Raw genomic sequence first — 21,912 nt, forward strand, 5'->3', positions numbered from 1 at the left:
GAACCAATCTTGTGGCATTCACATCCAATGCTGGGAGCCACATCCTCTCCTCTGCTCCGTAACCCCTCCAGTGCACCAAGTATTGAAGAGAACGACGTAGAAAACGAGAGTCAATAATTTTAGCTGTTTGAAACTCCAAATTACCATCAACCATGGTTGGGTCCGGCAGCAAGAAGGGGGTTGGCTCAAAAGGTTCCACATAGTTTGTGAGCAGTGCCCTCTGAAAAATTGTGGATTCTACGAGCCTGAGGGAACTCCAGACAAAATGATACTGGGTTAATGATGGCGGTTAAATAATAGGGACCAATAAAACTAGGCTCCAGCTTCCAGGAAGGAATTTTCAACTTTATGTTCCAAGTAGACAACCACACAGTCATTTACACTTAGGTCCGGACCAAGCAAGCATTTTTTTGTCAGCCATATGTTTGCATCTGTCTCCCATGCGCTTCAAATTACTCTGAACCCCTTGCCATATATGAGAGAGTGATGAAGCAAAATGCTCCTCCTCAGGAACTCCAGAAGCACCCCCTATCACTAAAAGTACCAAATTGCAGATGAAAACTGTCTGCACCAAAGAATGGTAACTTACCAGTGGAGTCCTGTGACGATTATTTAAAGCAAAAAGATGCCAAATCTTCTGGGTTCTCAGAGACAAAGCACGTAAGGTAAGTTTCCAAATTTTGATTTATGTGCTCTCTCTGCCCATTCGACTGAGGATGGAAAACAGAAGAGAAAGCCAACTGAACCTCTAGTTGAGCACAAAATGCTTTCCAAAATTTGGAAACAAACTGGGTTTCCCAATCTGAGACCACATCGGAAGTAACCCCATGAATCTTCACGATCTCATTAACAAACACCTGAGCCAGAGTCTTGGCATTCGGAAGTGCCGACAATGCGATGAAATGTATCATCTTACTGAACCTACCCACAACCACCAAAACCACAGTCTTTCCCGAAGACAAAGGTAGGTCAGTAATGAAATCCATGGATAAATGCATCCATCGTTTATTCGGGACAACCAATTGCAGGAGAGATCCCGATGGACAGGTATGCGTTACCTTGGAATGTGCGCAAATACTGCAAGCAGACACATAGTTAGCAACAACCTGATGCAACCTCGGCCACCAAAAACGATGAGACAGGAGGTCTGAGGTTGCTTTTCTACCAAGTACAAAATTGTGAAGTTCCCCAATTAGTTTACGGCACAGATTGGGTAGCACGAATAACTTCCCTGAAGTGCAAGAGGCCGGGGCATCCCCCTGAGTCTCTAGCATCTCCCCCTCCAGGTCTAGTTACAATACTAAGATGACCCCTTCTGCAAAATGGGTAGCAAGTTCACAGGATCACTACCCCCAGGGAAAGGCCAGGTTAATGCATCTGCTTTGATGTTTTTAATCCCTGAACGGTAAGTGACAGTAAAATTAAACCTGGTATAAAACAAAGACCAGTTTGTCTGCCTGGGATTGAGACGTTTGGCAGAGTCAAGATATGACAGGTTTTTATGGTCTTTCAGACGTAACGGGAGAGAGATCGGGTGTTTTATTTAGGTTGACGCGTTTCAGAGAACTTTCTCCTTCATCAGGATACAAGGAAAAATCAACAGTCTACTTTTTTCCTTGATTACCTGTTGAAGGAGACAGTTCTTTGAAATGCGTCAACCTGAATAAAAGAATAAAGAGATGAAATAATCAACATCTGTTTTTCTGGTGATAGCATGGCATAAAACCAATCTCTCCCCTTGTAATACTATTGTATGTACTGAGGATTTCGATTGCGTTAGGGCAATGACAACCAGAGACGGGTTCTTGGTGCAAAGACGTTTTATAATATGTAACCACAATATGTACACAGAACAGAATATACACAGTAGAACATAAACACAGTAAATACCTGCCGGGTTCAGAGCAAAGGGGAATTCCCGGGACCGCGCACCGGACTCCTCCAGGGAGACCACCAGGAGCGAACCCCTATACAGGGGCTGTCTGGCAATCACCCCAGAAGGCCTAAATGCGCATTAGCCGGGACACGAAAGGGCAACAGGTATAGTCCAAAAAATGTCCGTACGTGATGTGAGTCCTAGGGTGGATATGAAACGGAAGAGACCGGGTAGAAGTGCCGACCAGAGATGGCAGACAGAGTCCGAGCACAGCTTGATGAGACAGGTGAAGTCGAGAGCTGGTGTCGGGTGTTTCAACAGGATCCAAACAGCAATCAGGAGATGAGAGCAGCAGGGCAGGAGTACACAGGAAGCAGTATACTCAGGCAACTAGACAAAGCTTAGGGGCGGGCTTTTGAACAGATGAACAGGAAGTAGGGCAACAGAACAGAAAACTCCATGTTAACAAAGGGCAAGATCCTTCAGAAGAAAACTGGAAATCCCGGAACTCTGACAGTACTCCCCCCCCCCAGAAACGGCCTCAGGACGGACCAGGGCCAGGCTTGTCCGGGTACCTCCGATGAAACTGAGCAACCTTCCGGGGCGCTCTGATGTTACCCACAGGTTCCCAGGAATCGTCCTCGGGGAAGTACCCCTGCCAACGTACCAGATACTGAAGCCGATGCCGATGGAGCCGGGAGTCAATAATGTCCTCAACCACAAACTGCTCCTGGCCATCAACCATCACTGGTGGAGGAGGAGGCATGATACGACCTTGAAACGTATTAGGGGAAACTGGTTTCAGCAGAGAAACGTGAAAGACCGGGTGTACCTTTAAATTGTGCGGCAACCTCAGCCGACAGGCCACAGAGCTCACTATCCCGGTGATCTTGAACGGACCAATGAATTTCTGCCCCAGCTTCTGCGAAGGAACACCTAGTTTCAGATTCTTGGTGGATAACCACACCGAGTCCCCTACCTTATACATGGGTGTCTGTTTCCGGTGAGTGTCTGCCGACTTCTTGTAACGCTCCTGAGCCGAAGCCAAAGAGTCCTTTAAAACCTCCAGATTCCGTTGTAGCTCCGTCAATCTGTCCTCCACCGCTGGCACCGAAACCGCCACCGGTGACCTAGGCAAAATATTCGGATGGTAACCCAAGTTAGCGAAAAAGGGCGTTACCTTAGTGGAGCTGCTCTGAGTGTTGTTATACGAGAACTCCGCCAAAGGAAGCAGCTGCAACCAATCGTCCTGCAGATGGCCGACATAACATCGCAGGTACTGCTCCAGGGTTTGATTAGTCCGTTCGGTTTGCCCATTTGTCTGGGGATGGTATGCAGAAGACAAACAGACATCAATATGGAGTGCCGAACAAAACCCTTTCCATAACTTAGACGTGAACTGCACGCCCCGGTCAGAGATGATCTCATCCGGTACCCCATGCAACCGAAATATATTCTGGATAACCAAATCCACTGTCTCTGCGGCTGAGGGAAGACCGGTACATGGAATAAAGTGAGCAGCCTTTGTCAACCGATCCACTACCACCAAAATGGTATTGTTACCGCCCGAGACGGGCAACTTCACAATAAAATCCATTGAGATGGATCCCCAAGGGCGAGATGGTACGGGTAACGGTTGAAGGAGTCCCGTAGGAGCCACACGAGGGACCTTGCACCGGGCACAAATCACACATGAGTGGACATAGTCTTTCACATCCTTTAAACAGGTAGGCCACCAGAAAAAACGACTCAGAAATTCCTGTGTCTTCTGTACCCCCCTATGACCTGCCAACATGGAGTCATGGACCAACTTGAGAACCCGAAGTCTTACAGCCTCCGGGACATAAATACGTCGCTCTCTCAACCACACACCATTCCGAAGGACAAGAGTCACATCATTCGGGGGGGCAGCAAGAAATACGTCACCATCATAGGCCAGCTTGATGTCCTTCCACAAGTCCTGGTCCCGGATTACTCCAACAAAATTGGCATCTGATAAAACGGTCTGAGACGGGGTTCCAGGCACGGAGTCCATGGCGTGGATTCGGAACAAGGCATCGGCTTTCCCATTACGTGACCCTGGACGGTATGTAACGATAAAATTGAACTGGTTAAGGAACAGGCTCCAACGGGCTTGCCGTGGAGACAGGCACCTGGCAGATTTAAGGAACTCTAGGTTACGATGGTCTGTGAGAACTATCACTTGTTGCGCTGCTCCCTGTAAGTGGTGTCTCCATTCCTTAAAAGCAGAAATAATCGCCAACAATTCCTTGTCCGCAATGTCATAGTTCTTTTCTGCAGGGGACAACCGGCGAGAAAAGAAAGCACACGGGTGCAAGAGACTCTTGTCCCCAGTCCTTTGTGAAAGGATAGGCCCTAATGTATAATCGGAAGCATCGACTTCCACAATAAAAGGGAGTGCGGGATTCGGGTGTATTAGTATTGGCGCTGACGTAAAACAAACCTTGAGACAATTGAAAGCTTCCTGGGCCTGGGCGGACCACACAAACCTCTGCCTCTTTTTGGTTAACAGTGTGATAGGACGGACGATCTCTGAAAAGTTGCGGATAAATCGTCTGTAAAAGTTAGCAAAACCGACAAAGCGTTGTACCTCCTTGATGTTTCCCGGTTCCGGCCAGTCTAGAATTGCCCGTATCTTGCCAGACTCCATGTTCAGTCCCTGAGGAGAGATGACATATCCTAAAAATTGTATATTTGAGCAATGGAATTCGCACTTCTCCAGTTTAATATACAGGTGGTTATCCCTCAGACGGGTAAGTACTGTCTTGACGTGCTCCTGGTGTTCCTGTAGGGAATCAGAAAAGATCAAGATATCATCCAGGTAAATCACCATGAACTGGTCCATTATATCCCTAAAAATATCATAGACTAGGTGTTGGAAAGCCGCAGGGGCGTTACAAAGTCCGAAAGGCATCACTAGATACTGTAATACTTATTATATGTTCTGAGGATTTCGATAGCGTAGGGCAATGATCAGCAGAGACGAGTTTTTGATACAAGATGTTTTATAATCTGTAACCACGGTAGATAACAACGGAACAAACACAGCAATACAAATACACACAATACCTTCCCGAAACGGAGCGGAGGGAATTCCCGGGGCCACGCACCGGACTCCCCCAGGGAGACCACCAGAGCGAACCCCTATACAGGGACTGTCCGGCAATCACCCCGGAAGGCCTAAATGCGCAGCAGCCGGGACACAAGGGGCAAGCGGTAAAAGTCCAGGAGTGTCCGTACGGGATGATTGTCCAGAGTGGTTACGAACCAGAGAGAACCGGGCAGAGTGCTGACCGAAGATGGCAGACGGAATCCGGGCACAGCTTGAGAAACCGGGTAAGGTCCAGAGTCGGTCGGTCGGTAGTCTTTAGGAGGATCCAAAAGCAATCAGGATTAGCAGCAGCAAAGCAGGAGCACACAGCAAGCAGTATACTCAGGCACTGGACTGGGCTGAGAGGCGGCCTTTTAAGCAGCTGGACAGGAAGTAGGGCAACAGAACCTTAAAACTCCATGTTAACTGAGGGCAAGCTCATTCAAAAGAGAACTGGAAAACCTGGAAACCTGACAGATACTCATAATGTCCATACCGACATCTGAACGCTGTTTTCCACTGGTCCCCGGGACGTATGCGGAGTAGATTATATGCCCCACGGAGATCCAATTTAGTAAATATTTTGGCCTGTTGTACTCTCTCCAATAGTTCGGGAATTAACGATAACGGATACCGGTTCCGGATGGTTATCTTATTTAGTTCCCGGTAGTCGATACAAGGTCTCAGAGTCCCCTCTTTCTTTTTCACGAAAAAGATGGGTGCCCCTGCTGGTGAGGTAGAAGGTCGAATAAATCCCTTGGCTAGGTTTTCATCGATGTAATCTTTTAGTGCTTGTAACTCAGGTGCCGCCAACGGGTAGACATGACCAAACGGGATCTCTGCCCCTGGGAGTAAGTCTATGGGACAATCATACGGTCTATGCGGGGGAAGCCGATCTGCTTTTTTTTGTCGCATATATCAGCGAAGTCATTATAAAACGGGGGTAGAACAGGTACCTGTACAGTGCCCTCCGCAAATGGGGAGAAGAAATCAACATGAAAACAAGGCTCTCCTGCTGACCTGATTTCATCACACATTCAAGGGGTACTGTCTCCCGATCAACTGGTCTGGAAACTAATGGAGAACCGTCTACCATCTCCATGGTAACCGGTGAGGATCTTTGTTGAGTCTGGATACCGTGTTTCCTGGCAAAAGAAGAGTCCATGAAATTTCCCCCTGCCCCAGAGTCTATCATAGCAGATGTAGGAATTAACTGTCCCTCCCACTGTATCTGAATGGGAAGCGAGCAATGGGTGTATTTCCCTTCTGGGTCCTTAGGTGAAGTTGACATCCATGTCGAGGGAAATACCGCATCCAGGTGTAAATTTGCCTCAGAGATATCGGACTCTGCGTCCGTGTTGTCACACTCTGCCATTGCTGCCAGTACCTTATTCGGGCGATTTGGACGTTTTGAGCAGTCAATCAGAAAATGGTCTGATTGACTACAATAGAAACACAAACGCTCACGGAGCCGATGTTCACGACGTTCGTTGGTCTCTCGCCTTTGTAGAGAGTCCACTTGCATCCTCGGCCTCCCGTGGCGTCTTGTGAGGTTCTCTAGAAGGAAACGCAAAGTTGGTTACCCGGTTTACAGCTGCCCATTTTTCCTGTCTGCGTTCCGTCAAGCGGGTATCGATACGCACACAGTGTTGGAGAAACAGTTCAAAATCCTGTGGACATTCGGCACGAGCTATCTCGTCCTTGATGGTACCGGACAGACCCTTTCTGAAAACTGACAATAGCGCATTGTTTCCCCAGTCGGTGTCTACCACTAACCTTTTGAACTCAGTGGCGTATTCGACGACAGACCACTTTCCCTGACGTAAGGAAAGCAGAGCCGATTCAGCGGTAGCACGGCGATTAGGATCATCAAACATTTGCGCCATTGCTGTTAAAAAGTCATCCAGGTTATTTAAACGGATATCACGATTCTCAATCATAGGATTAGCCCAAGCCAGTGCTCGTGAGGTTAACAACATGATTATACATAACACTTTTGACCGGTCAGACCGGTAATAATCAGCATGTACATCAAAAAACAGTATACACTGGTTAACAAACCCACAGAACTGACTTCGATCACCACTGAAACGAAATGGAGGTAACCTAGGCATACCGGCAGCTGATACGGATGTAGCGGGGGTGGCTTCCTGAGCCTTCATTCTGGATTGCAAATCCTGAATAGCTGGACCCAGTACCTGGTGATCATGGCCCAGCTGTACCTCCACATCTCTAAGCTTAGTTTGCACCGCCTCCATCTCCTGCTGCAAGGAGTTAATCATGGAGAAAAGCTGATCAACTCGTGTCTCCGTCATTGCCCCAGCGAAATCCTCTTATTGGCCTGAGTATAATGTAATACTATTGTATGTACTGAGGATTTCGATTGCGTTAGGGCAATGACAACCAGAGACGGGTTCTTGGTGCAAAGACGTTTTATAATATGTAACCACAATATGTACACAGAACAGAATATACACAGTAGAACATAAACACAGTAAATACCTGCCGGGTTCAGAGCAAAGGGGAATTCCCGGGACCGTGCACCGGACTCCTCCAGGGAGACCACCAGGAGCGAACCCCTATACAGGGGCTGTCTGGCAATCACCCCAGAAGGCCTAAATGCGCAGCAGCCGGGACACGAAAGGGCAATAGGTATAGTCCAAAAAATATTCGTACGTGATGTGAGTCCTAGGGTGGATATGAAACGGAAGGGACCGGGCAGAAGTGCCGACCAGAGATGGCAGACAGAGTCCAAGCAGAGCTTGATGAGACAGGTGAAGTCCAGAGCTGGTGTCGGGTGTTTCAACAGGATCCAAACAGCAATCAGGAGATGAGAGCAGCAGGGCAGGAGTACACAGGAAGCAGTATACTCAGGCAACTAGACAAAGCTTAGGGGCGGGCTTTTAAACAGATGAACAGGAAGTAGGGCAACAGAACAGAAAGCTCCATGTTAACAAAGGGCAAGATCCTTCAGAAGAAAACTGGAAATCCCGGAACTCTGACACCCCTGTTACGTCTAAATTAGCATTCCAGGGCTGTTGAGATCCGGTAACCGTGGAAGATTACCAAAATATCCCATTAGTAGAAAAACACCAAGAAAAACAAGAGTAGTTGGAACCTGAGTTGACCGCAATCCCCAAACTATCAGACCACACTAGAAGTAGCCGTGGAGCGTTCCTAAACACATAGATGCCACATCACAGCCAGAGAAACTAGCTACAACTCACAGATAGAAATGAGGAAATCTTACTTGCCTCAGAAAAGTAACCAAAGGAATAGCCAACCCCCGAAATATAAAAAATAAGGTGATATAGGAGAACACGATACACAGATAGGAAAAATAGATTTAGCAAAGGCGAGGCCTGACTACCTAGATACACAGGAAAGAAAAGGAAACTGATTGCGGTCAGTACAACACCCTGCAGAAAAATACCAATCTCCTGATAGTAAAAATGGCCAGGAGGTCAAACAACCTCATCCCTACTATATCAGGTACTCTTGTAAATAATGGGAGAACAAAATACTAAAAAGAACACAAAAATACCAAAGTGCAAATAATCAAGTTCGACAGGGAGAATCTCCCTTTTCTTGTAGAAGAGTTAGGAAAGGGGGAACCCCCATGCTCACCAAACTAGAAAAGCAAATCTTCACCTACAAGAAAACAGATTCCAAACAAAACAAAAAGAAAAACCAAACACCCTAAGGTGTTAACCAGGAAGCAAAGCAAAAGCTTGCAAACTTATCTGCAGAGGTCTTGCACAGGAAAACGGGGAAGGACAAAACTCCAAGCCAGGTTCAGAGACTGAGGAAAATTCAACTATCACCGGCACCAGCAAGGCAAAAAGTGCTCTCCTATATACAGCAGGCTTGTCTGCAATAGGACTTTCTTAATTCCCAATTAACGCTGACACCGTCTGAGTAACAGACTCAGACTCAGCTTCACTACCATTCCTGGCCTACAGAGGGAGCTCCAAAACAGCACCCACACAGACGACATTCACAACAGTACCCCCCCTTGAGGAGGGGTCACCGAACCCTCACCAGAACCAGCGGGTCTGTCAGGATGGGCATGATGGAAGGGGGGGAAACAAAGGCGCAAATAGGGTTTTACCCGGTATTAACCGTGTATATATGTAAAAAGATATACTCACCTGGAGCGGTTGTGCCAGTCACAACCCCTTTTAAAGCATATGAGTGTCCACGTGGTTCAAGCAGCGGCCCCGTGGAGACGTAGTAGAAAAATATATATATATGCACACATAAAACCCGATTCTCATATATATGTGTGCATATATATATATTTTTCTACTAGGATGGGCATGATGGAAGGCACGAACCAATCTGTCAGCGTGAATGTCAGAAGCAAAGACCTAAGAATTGTCTTCCTGACCATAACCCTTCCACTTAACAAGGTACTGTAGTTTTCGTCTATTAAAACGCAAATCAAAAATTTTCTCTACCTCATACTCCAGATCCCCTTCTACCAACACAAGATCCAGAGGTGCCGCCGTGGGAACTACTGGCTCCACATGTTTCTTCAAGAAAGACTTATGAAAAACATTGTGAATTTTAAACAACTCAGGAAGAGCCAAACGAAAAGATATGGGATTAATAATCTCTGAAATCTTATAGGGCCCAATAAATCTAGGCTTAAAATTAGGAGAAGAAAGTCTCATAGGAACATTCCTGGAGGACAACCAAACCATGTCCCCCACTTTAAACCGGGGACCAACTGTCCTACTTTGGTTGGCAAACTTTTGAGCATTCTCCTGGGACTGAAACAATTTGTCCACTACTTGAGCCCAAATCTGTAGCATTCTCTCCACCACAGAATCAACCCCCGGATAGGCAGAAGCCTCAACCTGCCCTGAAGAAAAGTTAGGATGAAATCCAAAATTTCAGAAAAAAGGAGACATCAAAGTAGCAGAGCTAGCTCTATTATTGAGAGCAAACTCTGCCAAGGGCAAAAAAGAAACCCAGTCATCTTGATCCGCAGATACAAAACATCTCAAATAGGTTTCCAAGGTTTGATTAGCTCTCTCAGTCTGGCCATTGGTCTGAGGATATAAAGCAGAAGAAAAAGACAGTTCAATTCCTAATCTAGAACAAAATGCTCTCCAAAATCTGAACACAAACTGAACTGCTCTGTCTGACGAAATATTCTCAGGAATGCCATGTAAACGAACCACCTGTTGAAAAAACATAGGGCACCAACTCTGAAGAAGACAGCAACTTCGGTAATGGTACCAAATGGACCATCTTAGAGAATTTATCACAAATAACCCAAATAACCATCATCCTTTGAGAGACAAGAAGATCCGAAATAAAATCCATAGCAATATGAGTCCAAGGTCTCTTAGGCTCAGGTAATGGCAACAACAGCCCACTAGAACGTGAACAAGGCTTGGATCTGGAACAGATCCCACAAGATTGCACAAAACGTCTGACATCCCGAGACAAAGAAGGCCATCAAAAAGACCTACTCACAAGATCCGTAGTACCGGACTTCCTATTCCTGCGCTGGCTGAAGAGGAGTGAAAGTGAGGAGCTCTGCAGTACCCTGACCGAAAATCACCCCTCACACAGCAAATACCCATATATAGGGCACACATAGATAGGGCACTGGAACAGCTGATCAGCTTACCGGCCAAGCGATGGAGCGGTATGTCCTCCGGAGCGGCGTGGGAGCGCAGAGAGATAACAGAGCCGGCGGCGCGGGAAACTTCAAAGATAGCAGAGGGCTGTCGGCGGTCAGGCGTGCAGGCAGCTCCTGATGCACACCGCAGGAGACAGGAGATAAGGGAAGCTGCAGTGAGAGATCCCACTCTGCATGACAAAGAGGTAAGCTGCACCTATGTAATGGAAGGCCACAGAGGAGGCATGGGAGATGGAGACCTGGAGCACGGCACAGCACAAATCCTGAGGCAGGAAGAACCACATTATAAAAATGCAGTAACAGGCATGGAAAGGAGTGTAGAGACAGAGCAGGAGGCTGCAGACCATGACAAACCCGTGTTTGTCATGGTGCTGCAGCTCCTGACACACTGCCTATGCAGGACTGTGAAAACGAAAGTAAAAGTGGAGAGAGTGAAGCACATGGAGTAGCACATGGCATACAAAAACAAACAAGAGTTTCTTCAACTGCACCTGTAGTAATAAATTATAAAGACATGGCCCAGGAGGTTGCAAAATATTTAAAGGCAGAAATAGCCCCGATCATAGCCTCAGCAATTCAAGATGCCCTGAAAGGGTTAACAGATGAGGTTGGGCAACAAGGTGCCAGACTGGATGAAACAGAATGCCGTGTGAGCAGACTGGAGGATGAGGTTGAGCAAAGGAGTAGGGATGTGGATCTCTTGTAAAAAAAATGTGCACATCCTGCTGGATCTGATAGAAGACCTGGAAAATAGATCCCGCAGGAACAATTTGCAGTTAGTGGGTCTCCCAGAAACAATACAGAAAAGGCAGCTGCAAAGAATCTTTGAGGATGACCTTCCGTCCGCCCTGGGTCTGGAACCTAAGAGAAGAGTGGAAAGAGCGCATAGAATGAAAAACCGCAGATAAAACTGGGCCCCAGAAGCCGAGACAAGCTATTGCAAAATACCTAGACTTTAATGATAAAGAGGACATAAAAAGAGCCTTTCGGAAGCGTAAACAACCCCTGATGTTCCAGGATTACAAAATTGTCCTTTTTAATGACTTCTCAGTGGAGGTTACTAAGCGACGCAGAATGTTCAGTGCGAGCTGCACCGAATTATATAGGAACCAGGTGCAATTTCAACTGATCTACCCGGCCACCTTGAAAATATGGTGCACGGATGGCACAACAAAAAACTTCCAGGACCCTAAAATGGAGGAGCTCTACATAGACTCTCTCTTAGAGAAGGAAAGTGAGGAACGGCAGGCAAAAAGATCATCGCCAGACCAACCCAGAGGAAAAGAACAACCTTCGGAGGATGGAGACCGACCAAGCCTCAACAGTTCATCACCAAAGACGCAAAGGCAAAGACCTCCTAAGACATTCCATAAGGGTGACACCAGCCAAAAAGAGAGCAAGCAGGTGGAGAAGTCCAAACCAACGAGATGAGATCGGCTAACATGGACTCGGTGGATAGAAGCGGTGGAGAAGAAAAACGCAAGGACACGTGAGAGGGGGTTCACATTTTTGGACTTTTTGATGGGAGGGAGGAGGAGAGAAGAGGGGTGAAGGGATTTCCCTCTCCCTTTTTTTTTTGTCTCTCCTTCACCTTGCCTAACCACGTTACACAAGGTCAGGGGGAGGAGTGTAGAGAGGTGGGATGCAAAGCCAGAAAAAAGGGAGTACTAAGACACATTGGTATTTGTTTGCAATGTTAAAGTTTGTGATATTACTGATAGTTGTAGTAGCATTTGGGGTATATTGTCAATGGGAGGGGTTAAAAGGGGAAATCACACAGCAGCACGAATATAGACAAATAAGAAACCGCAGGCGACGTTCACCCACCAAAGGGAATACCAGATGCATAAGTAGCCCAGAAATACCAATCACATAATATGAAGGTCATCTCATGGAATGTTAGAGGGTTGAAAGCGCCAGAAAAGCGTATGATGGTATTAAGATATCTCAAAAAGTTAAAGGCAGACATAGCGCTACTACAGGAAACGCACTTGAGGAAGGAGGACTTTTTCAGGATGAAGAAAATGTGGGTGGGAGAGGTAGTGGGGTCACCATCAGAAGGGAGGAAAGCAGGGGTACTCATACTGATGCACAAATTTTAGCATACAAGGTGAAGGGAGTGGAGCGGGACTCGGAGGGCAGGTGGATGGCGCTCACATTAGAGGGGGTGTAGGGCACACTGACAATTCATAATGTATATGCACCAAACACTGAACAGAGGCCCTTCTATGCTAAATTGAGGGTAAGATTGCTCCAGGGAGAAGGACAAAAGACAGTTGTGGGAGGAGACTTTAATTCAGTGTCTGGTAGAGGATATTAAAAAAAGAAAAGATGGCCATACTGAGCGTAGGAACAGACCAACACCCCTGTCGAAGCTGGTGGCAGATCTAAGTCTGGTAGACATATGGAGAAAAGAGTTCCCGAGCGAAAGAGAGTATTCTTTCTATTCGAACCCGCATCAAACATGGTCTAGAATTGACTATCTGTTGACGAGTAGATTTGATGGATAGATGCAGGGGGGCTAAGATAGAAGACATGGTAATATCCGACCATGCGCCGATATCATTAGACTTAGCTGACCATTATCCTAGGGGTACTGACTTTATTTGGAGGTTCCCCTCCTCCTTGCTTAGGGATCAGCAGTTTGTAACAGTAATGCAGGGGTGGTGGAGTGACTTTGAATACCACAATGCGTCAGAGGAGATGAAGCCACAGCTACATTGGGAGGCTGGAAAGGTGGTAATGAGAGGGCACTTGATGGCACGAGTGTTAAGGCTTAAAAAGCAAGTGAATGCAAAGTTTAATACCACAAGTGCCCAATTACGTGCTGCGTATACAGAATTCTTGAGTGATGCTTCAATAAAAAATAGAGAAAAATGGAAACAAGCCAAAAAGAACTTTGATATGTGGGCAGAAAAACGAGATCTCATGAGGAAAACACAACTAGACATAGATCTGCGGCGCTTTGGGGATAAGGCAGGTAAACTTTTAGCTAATTTAGCTAAGGGGCGGCAAACTAGGAGCACTAACCTAAAGCTAAAAAGAAAAGATGGGAATATTTTTACTGACCCAGTAGAGATAGTTAGTGAATTACAAAGCTTTTATTCAAAACTTTACACCCAAGAGGAGGCTGGGAGCGAGACGGTAATGCCTTTCTTGAGAGAATAAATCTTCCCAGACTAACAGCGGACCAACTGAGTGATTTAAGAGAAGCCGGCGCTGGTGACTCTGGATGCGGAGAAGGCGTTCGACAATGTGCAGTGGGGCTGGTTGGAAAAAGTATTGGACAAGGTGAGCTTGGAAGGTCAGTTCAGAGCATATATAAGAGCGATTTACACCAACCCGCTGGCAAGAGTGCAAATACCGGGCCACTTGTCGAGCGTTTTCTCGTTGCAAAAGGGGACACGCCAAGGGTGCCCATTCTCTCCTCTACTCTTTGACCTGGCGTTGGAACCATTGGCATGGTTACTAAAACAACATGGACCATACAAAGAAATTAAGATAGGGAGCAAAACTCTAAAAGCTGCATACTTTGCAGATGACATTATACTTTTTATGGCCGAAGTGGAGAGAGACTTGCCGAGGGTACTAGACTTGTTGGATGAGTTTGGTACTTTTTCTGGGTTTGTGTTAAATAAAGCGAAGTGCGAGGTACTTTATCTTAGGGAAAGAGATAAACAGAAAAACAGAGGTGAAAAAGTGTGCGATATCCCCTTAGCCAAAAAAGCATAAAATACTTGGGTATAAAAATGGGGCGGAAAATAGATTGGGTGTATAATTTGAATTTTCCCCCGGTAATAACTAAAATAATCACAGAGCTGGAGAGATGGCAGAACCTACCTCTTAGTCTCCTGGGGAGGATACACCTATTGAAGATGATGAGTATCTCAAAACTACTATATCCCTTACAAACCATCCCAATGTTGCTAAAGCATAATGACATACGGAAAATAGAAGTAGCAATTAGAAAATTCATATGGAAAGGTCGTCGCCCCCGAATAAAACTGCAAACCCTTATGATGGCTAAGGAGGAGGGAGGCACAAATTTACCAAATATACGGGGGTACAATGTAGTTTGTATGGCCAGTCATATAGTGGACTGGTTGAAAGATACTACTTGGCATTCGGATGTGGAATTGCAAAAAGCGTATGCTCACCCGTGGAACATAGTAGCACTCTTATATACACCACAGGGCCTCCTTCCCACTAAAATCAAGCAACCAATGATCTTCCGAGATACAATTGCAGCGTGGAAAGAAATAAGGAGGAAGTTAAAACTATCATGGCGAATTTCCAAGCATTTGCCATTATGGGGGAACCCCACCTTCACGGCTTTGAGGGAAAACAGCTTGTTACAGGAGTGGAGGGAAAAAGGGATACAAAAGGTGGAACATTTGCTTCATAAGGAAGAAAACAAATGGATGAGGTAAAAGGAGATAGTAGATAAAATAGGGGTGAGGGCACACCAGGCGCTTCAATACGGGCAAATAAAGGGTTTGGTAATGTCCCTACTGGTGCGGGTCGAGGAAGAAATGCGTAATGTCATGGACGATATTCTTCTTCCCATGGGAGAAAAAACAACCATAACAGCATTATATAGACGATTCTAAGGGATTTTTATTCAGAAAGAGCAAGATCAAATTTTTAAAAGTTGGGTGCAGCAATTGGGAGGGACAGGTATGGAGATAGGACAACAAATTTTAGATGGATGGAGAATCTTGAGGAAAAGAGTACTGAGCGAGATGTGGAAGAATACGCAGTTCCAAATTATGCACAGGGCAATCATAGCATTCAACATCCCGGCTTCAGCTGCAAAGAGGGAACGCAAAATACATTGCCCAAAATGTAAGCTCAGAGATGCAGATCTTTTCCATGGTCTTTGGGACTGCCCAACAGTAAGAGCTTTATGGGAAAACATAAGAAATATGGCGGAGAGGTTGTGGAAGAAAAACATACCTCTGAGTCCACTGAGATACCTATTCCACTGTGAGTCAGGCGAGGGTGAGAAATCTATGGAGGGAGGGGGGGCTAGTCTGATTTTGTTTCACTCTATATGCCTAATGGTTAAACGATTAATCCTAAAGCACTGGCTAGATGACCGGCTACCTGAATTTGGCAAAATTATCGGGCAGCTTAAAGCCTTACTCAATCTAGACTGGCAGGAGGCAGAACGAAGTAAGGAGCAAGGAATTAAAACATTTTTAACAAAATGGAGGGCATTTTTGCTGCGCTATCACACTGAAACAGAAATAATTAGCTACATGACACCATTTTTTTTAATTAAATGTTTTTATTAAAGTTTTAAAAGTTACAACCAAATAAACATTGGAAGCTACCCAGCCTCTACCCCCCTCCCGTTCCTCCCCTCCCCAACAAACATTAAACAAACAGACTTGTAGAAAGGAGAGATAATGTCAAATCTGCAGCTCCACGCATTCCTAGACAAAAGTTCTTAAGTACCATTATTACATTTATCAATTAATCCAGTTAGACTTTTGTTTTTCTTTATGAGTTTTTGCTTTGTTTGGCATTGTACATGGTTAAATGTCATTTTTGATGAAGAATCTAACCTGTTCCCATGCTATTCTCTTCTCCCCAAACCTCTGTCATCATTATAGATGTTCTGCAGAAATTTCTCGCCCTTTGCCCCTTGTTATCAATTTAGAGTAAGCCCAATCTAAACCTAATCAGTTCCCTCAAAGCCAACCCTGACCCGTCTATCCATCGTGCCCATATTTTTTCAAATTTGATGACGCCATTTCTTTTCCGATATATACTTTTCTCCACATTTATCACCCAATTAACTTTTTTAACACATTCAGATATTGTAGGACTGTGGTCCGAGATCCAGTGTTGAGCGATTAATTTCCTGGCAATATATAATAGTCTAGATACGGCCACTTTGCCCTCCTCCTCCAAAGGTAAATCCTCCACGTATCCCAGAATACATACAAAGGGAGTTAAGCTCGTCTCTATCGTATATATCATATTTTTTGGACTATAAGACGCACCGGACTATAAGACGCACCCTTGTTTTAGAGGAGGAAAATATAGAAAAAAAAATAAAATTAAAGTAAAAGAATGTGGTCATGACACACTGTTATTTTACTGCTCACAGTGTTACTGAGGTAATAATATCCCCAAATTCTATCCTCATATCCTCCATTCTGGGTACCTTCCAGGTATATATGGCCCCCATCGTGGAATATGTATGTTCCCCATCATATGTGTGATCCTCCAATCTGGCGTGTGTGTGTGTGTATATAGTTATAGTGTGTGTGTGTGTGTGTGTTTATATATATATATATATATATATATATATATTGTGAGACTGTGACCGGGGTTGTCTATGACGGCCGGTACGTCTCGCCCCGGTTGTGTGCTCCCTCCATGTATAGAAAGCAACTCCACTCCAGGGTTAATGCTGTTTCCCTGCAGGCTGAAAGGAGGGTTAAAAGGAAACAGGAACTTGGGCGTGGGTCCCTAGTGTGAGGGAGTGAACACAACTCCCTGAGTTTCTGCCAGAGAAACACATGTGTGCTGTTTTGGACTTTTGGTTTGTGCAATAAACCGTGTGCTGTGACCATTGGTGCCTGGATCCCGTGTCTTCTGCCGTGCAGCCGACCACGCTACCTCACAGATGGTGGAGAACGGCGGGCATGCCAGCCCGGTGAGGTGTAGCATCCATCCCTGGTGACCCGGTAGCACATGTCCTGGATTCGAGCGGCTATACTACAGCCTAAACCCGGCGACGCCATGGAGGACATACTAAAGCAGCTGGCTCAGGCTAATGCACAGCAACAACAGGCTAATGCACAGCAGCAACAGACCAATGCACACCTGCTCCGGTCGTTGGATCGTCAGCAGCAATCCTTGCAATTGCAGGAACAAAGGCACCAAGAACAGATGGTTCTCCTGGCCAAGTCGATCCGTGCCGGACGGGCAGCAACAACCCCGGGACCGGGTGACGACGGCAGCGTCCGGGAAGTGGTGAGACAAGCGTTGCAAAAGATGACCCCGGGGGATGATGTGGAAGCGTTCCTGGCGGTGTTTGAGCGGGTGGCCGAGCGGGAAAAGCTGCCGACCCCCCAGTGGGCTGAGGTATTGTCGCCCTATCTGACGGGGGAGCCCCAAAAAGCGTACCTGGACCTCTGTACCGAGGACGCCATAGAATATGCGACCCTGAAAGCCGAAATACTTGCTCGGTTGGGGGTGAATACCTATGTACGGGCTCAGCGGGTAAATCAGTGGTTCTATGAGGAAGTCAAACCCGTACGCTCCCAGGCCTATGACTTGTTGCATCTGGTAAAGAAGTGGTTGCAGCCTGACACTCTGAGCCATGCGCAAATGGTGGAAAGGGTAGTGGTTGATCGCTTTGTGCGCACTTTACCCGTCACCATTCAACGGTGGGTAGGACAGGGCGACCCAAGTACCCTGGACCAATTAGTGTGCCTGGTGGAGCGGCATGTGGCTACGCAGGACTTGATACGGTACACTGAGACTTTGCGTGCCGCCCGTCGGTCCGGCCCCTCCAAGCCTCGGGCCAAGGACCCACCGCTGACACCGGTGCGGGAGTCCGCTACCGTCCCATCTGAGGCCGCGCCCGCCGTCCCTGAGGTCCGGAAGGCTATGTACCCTAAACGACAACTCGTCAAGGGGGTTTCCTTCCCTATTAGATGTTGGCGGTGCCAGCGGGTGGGACATATGGAAGCCCAGTGTCCACTCACCACGGAGCCCATGGATTGTGGGGTTACCCAGCGGGGTTCAATGTATGCTCAGGCGGTGTGTACCGCGGACCTTGTCTCCCCGGAGACTGAGCCCCACTTGTGCCATATACAGGTGAATGGATGTCCGGTTACAGGCTTGTTGGATTCCGGAAGCTTAGTGACCCTTGTGCGATCAACCCTAAGGGCTGAAGTAAAGACCACAGGACGTACCGTGGGGGTGGTTTGCATACATGGGGACCACCGAGACTATCTCACGGGGGTTGTCACCATCACAGCACCCTGCGGGCCGGTGCAACATGAGGTGGGACTTATGAACACTCTTCCCTATGACGTGATCCTAGGAAGGGATCTGCCATATTTTTGGACTCTATGGAAGGGGCCTCCTAAGTCCCCTCAGGTATTGGACAGTCTGGGTAACCTAAACAACCTTTCCTATGACCGGACACATCCACCATCTCTGCTCTGACATGACGCAAGGTAATATTGATTAATTACTTATGCCCCCTTGCCATTGGGACTCTCTAGGGGATTCTACAGATCTCCTACTAATAACTGTTTTCTTCACACTGTCCCTTTTGACTCTTCATGGGCTATTTTATAACTTGTACAAATCCTCCATTATATTGCTGCCTGTCAGCAGGTTTGCCATCTGGTGGTGTGTCCTGGTATTGCTGTGGGTTGTTTCCTAGCAGGCTGTTTCCATCTAGCCTGCCTCCACTGTGTGTCCTGTATCACCTTATGTACAATTAATAAATCTTGTATTTCACTTTGATTATCCGTGGTCCTCTCTCTTTTGTATCCCCACCTTTATTTTTGGTAAATTGGGGCTACATTATTCTAGGTTTCATTGGACAGTCCGGGACCTGAGCCCGACAATCCCGAATCCGGGACACCTGCTGTAGGGGTCCCCATGATAGGGACAGAATGTGAACCCGATAGGTCGCCCCTAGAGGTATTGGCAGGAGAGGCTGAGATGGTCGAGCCCATCCCGGAGTTGGAGGCATCCCCGGATACGTTTGGGACAGCCCAACTCCAGGACCCTACATTAATACATGCCCGGAGTCGGGTGACAGTGGTTGACGGGGTGGCACAGCTGCCCGGTGCCCAGGTAAGGTACCCCCATTTCGCTCTTAAGCAGGATTTACTCTACCGGGTAGATGAAATACGGGGCGTGGGGGTAGAGCAGTTGGTGGTGCCCCAGCCGTATCGCCGGCGGGTCCTCGACTTGGCTCATAAACACCTGATGAGTGGCCACCTAGGGGTCAAGAAAACGCAGGAGCGAATATTGCAAAGGTTCTATTGGCCCGGGGTCTTTGGGGAGGTAAAACAGTTCTGCGAAACCTGCCCGGAGTGTCAGCTTACCGCACCCCTGGCCCACTTTCGCAGTCCGTTGGTACTGTTACCCATTATAGAAGTCCCTTTTGAACGGATAGGGATGGATCTGGTGGGGCCCCTCGTAAAGTCCGCTCGAGGGCACCAACACATCCTAGTGATCGTTGACTATGCCACCCGGTATCCAGAGGCGATACCTCTCAGACATACTGCGGCGAGGCTTATAGCTCGGGAGTTGTTTGCTGTGTTCTGCCGGGTGGGGTTGCCCACGGAGATCCTTACGGATCAGGGGACCCCATTCATGTCTAAAGTGACCAAAGAGCTATGCCGGCTACTCCAGATCAAGCAGTTGCGTACGTCTGTGTATCATCCTCAAACGGACGGTTTAGTGGAGCGATTCAATAAAACCCTGAAAACCATGCTCAAAAGGGTGATTTCCAAAGACGGGAAAGACTGGGATATGATGCTTCCCTATTTGATGTTTGCCATCCGAGAGGTGCCACAGGCATCCACGGGGTTTTCGCCTTTTGAGTTGTTATACGGGCGACATCCCCGGGGATTGTTGGACCTGGCAAAGGAAACATGGGAGCAGGAGCCCACCCCCCATAAAAGTGTGATTGAACACATTTTAGGAATGCAGAACCGCATAAGCGCGGTCATGCCAATTGTGAAGGAGCATTTACAGGAGGCTCAGGCCGCGCAAAGCGGCCGCTACAATAGACAAGCCACCGTGCGGACCTTTCAACCCGGGGATCGGGTGTTGGTATTGATCCCCACGGCGGAGAGTAAATTCCTGGCTCAGTGGCAAGGCCCCTACGAGATAAAGGAAAGAATCGGGGTGGTCAACTATAAGGTATTGCAGCCCGGTAGGCGGAAACCTGAACAAATATACCATGTCAACCTGTTAAAACCTTGGCAGGAACGGGAAAGCCTGATGGTTGATTTTTTCCCCATCTCCCTCCTCTTCGGGTCGTTCAAACTCGGCTCCAGTGACCTCCGGAGAGGACGAACCGGAAGTAAGGATTGGAGAAGCCCTCACCAAGCAACAGAGGCGAGAGGCCAGACGGCTGGTTCAGCAGAACCCCGATGTCTTCTCCAAGCTGCCTGTTAGGACAAGTCTGATACGACATGACATTGTCACCGAGCCTCACCTGAAGGTACGCCTGAAGCCATACCGGGTACCGGAGGCTCGAAGACAAGCCATATCCGAGGAAGTGAAGACAATGCTATGCCTGGGGGTCATCAAAAAATCCCGGAGTGAATGGGCTAGTCCCATTGTCCTAATACCAAAACCCGATGGCTCCTTAAGGTTCTGCAATGACTTTAGGAGATTGAACGAAATATCCAAGTTCGATCTCTACCCCATGCCCCGGGTGGATGAGCTGATTGATAGGCTGGGACAGGCGTGATATTTCACCACGCTCGACCTGACCAAGGGGTACTGGCAGGTGCCACTGACGGAGTCCGCCAAGGAGAAAACCGCTTTTGTTACGCCGGAGGGTCTCTTCCACTATGTTGTCTTGCCTTTTGGGTTACATGGCGCTCCGGCCACGTTCCAGAGGTTGATGGACTTGGTGCTGGAACCCCACCAGACGTATGCATCAGCGTACCTTGATGACATCATTATTTACAGCTCCGAGTGGCAGGCCCACTTGGAACAGGTACAAGCGGTGGTGAACGCGCTCCGAACAGCCGGATTGACAGCCAATCCCAAGAAATGTGCATTGGGGCTCACGGAAGCCCGCTACTTGGGCTACGTAATAGGCCAAGGAGTGATTAAGCCCCAAATTAACAAAGTTGAGGCGATCCAGAAGTGGCCTAGAGCCCCTGACCACGAAGCAGGTTAGGGCCTTCCTGGGTATCGTGGGGTACTACATGGTGTAAATTTGGTGTGAATTAAAAACGCAAGTAAGAGTTTTGGCTATGTATGCATGCACACTGCCCTTCTATATTAGTACTCGATATATATTGTGTGGGGGCTGTTAGGTTTGAACTAGAAGGTTTAATATCTGTGTTATATAAGTTTCATCCTACTCAGGAAAATTTTTCAATTGATGTCTATGAAACATGCTTTAATAAATTTATATGCTTGAGAAGAAATACCACAGCCAAATATATAATGAGCTGACTTTCAGCTTTAACATTAGGGGTTAAACTACAACAATTGTTCCAAATAGGCTAAAACACACCCTGCAGTTAGCATTTGTTG

This window comes from Anomaloglossus baeobatrachus, chromosome 6 (genome assembly GCF_048569485.1).
Source record: "Anomaloglossus baeobatrachus isolate aAnoBae1 chromosome 6, aAnoBae1.hap1, whole genome shotgun sequence".
NCBI lineage: Eukaryota > Metazoa > Chordata > Amphibia > Anura > Aromobatidae > Anomaloglossus > Anomaloglossus baeobatrachus.